Consider the following 1,892-nt stretch of genomic DNA (forward strand, 5'->3'; position numbering starts at 1 on the left):
TTTGATCTATAAAGCTCTAAATGGTCTCGCCCCGCAGTACCTGAGTGAACTTTTGGTTCTCTACGAACCACCACGCCCCCTTCGATCAATGGGTGCGGGGTCACTACTGGTACCCAAAGTACAGAAGGTCACAGCTGGGAGCAGATCCTTCTCCTATAGAGCTCCGCAGTTGTGTCCAGGACTCAAACAGTCTCAGTGTTTAAATCTAAACTGTTTAAGTCCCAGTTAAAGTCCCAGACAGAGTGTCAATTATTAAGTCCACTTTATCACAAAGTGTTAAATTGGCCTTAGTCAGGCTGTCCTAGTTAGGGTACCGGGCCACTGTAGCACCAATATACCACTATAAGCACATGTTTCAGTATTAGTCGTACAATGCCACCGCCTGCCACTGCTCCTGTTTGTTCTCTCCGAGACACGGAATCAGGCGCCCAGACTACTGGCAGACCCCAGTGAAGAGACCAGCAGATAAATCCTGGTTCCTGGCAACTGCTAAATGAGGACATTAAACGAACCAGAGGGTCACCACAGCCACCACCACCGTAACAACTAAAGCTTCAGGGAAATGGACCAGTAACATCATAATGGACACGTAATCTAGACCATGACACTGGACTACACTTTGGACTTCTCCACCTCTACAACTGTAGGACTTTTTCTCTTATTGGACCATCACAAATCCTGCACTGACAACATTTGCAGGCTCACTCTACCCGCGAAGGGCGTCCCTCTCTGTATCACTCCCTCCCAATGTTTCTTCCTTTCTCCTTTTCTCTAGAGTTTATTTTGTGTGAAGTTTTCCTTGTGTGCAGATAGGTCAAGTCAACTGTAGGGCCTGTCAAAGCCCATTGAGACATACTGTATGTGATGTAAATGTTGTTGTTGTTGGTTAAAAGAAGAGGACACATTTCGTTGCTGAGCTGTGAAGTACATCACAATGACAATGACTTCACTATAAAAACATGCTGTTGTGTAAATGGAATAGACAACAGATGGAAATTATAGGCAATTAGCAAGACGTCCCCAATTAAGGCGTGGTTCTGCAGGTGGGGACTACAGATCACTTCTCAGTTCCTATGCTTTCTGGCTGATGTTTTGGTCACTTTTGAATGCTGGTGGTGATTTCACTCTAGTGGTAGCATGAGATGGAGTCACAACCCACACAAGTTGCTCAGGTAGTGCAGCTCATCAATGCGAGGTGTGGCAAGAAGGTTTGCTGTGACTGTCAGCATAGTGTCCAGGGCATGGAGGTGCTACCAGGAAGCAGGCCAGTACATCAGGAGACATGGAGGAGGCCGTAGGTGGGCAGGAACCCAGCAGCGGGACCGCTACCTCCACCTTTTGCAATGAGGAAGAGGAGGATCACTGCCAGAGCCCTGCAAAATGACCTCCAGCAGGCCACAAATGTGCATGTGCCTGCTCATTCACATAGAGACTCCTTGATGGTGGTACGAGGGAGAATGTTCTGCTGCCTGCAACATTCTCCAGCACGACCGGTTTGACAGTGGGTCAGTAATGGTGTGGGGAGGCTTGGGGAGACTTGCTTTAAACACATTACATCAAAGTTGGATCAGCCTGTTGTGTGTTTCTCCAGTTTCATTTTGAGTATGACTCCAAATCAAGACCTCCATGGGTTGAAAATTTTCATTTCCATTGATCATTTTTGTATGAGAAATTTATTCATTTTTGTATGTTAAGAACAAAATATTTTAAAAGGTATATATATATTTTTAAATATTTCATTCAGTTCTAGGATGTCAAATTTTTGCATTCCCTTAATGTATATATGAAGTGTCTCTGAAAGCTCTTCTTCAGTCTTGACTCTTCCCGTCACCCAGAATATACCAATATCCGAGTTGGGTGGAGAGTGAAGGCCATACAGCACATGACTGACA

The sequence above is a fragment of the Denticeps clupeoides genome, chromosome 9, assembly GCF_900700375.1.
Source record: "Denticeps clupeoides chromosome 9, fDenClu1.1, whole genome shotgun sequence".
NCBI classification, from domain to species: Eukaryota; Metazoa; Chordata; class Actinopteri; order Clupeiformes; family Denticipitidae; genus Denticeps; species Denticeps clupeoides.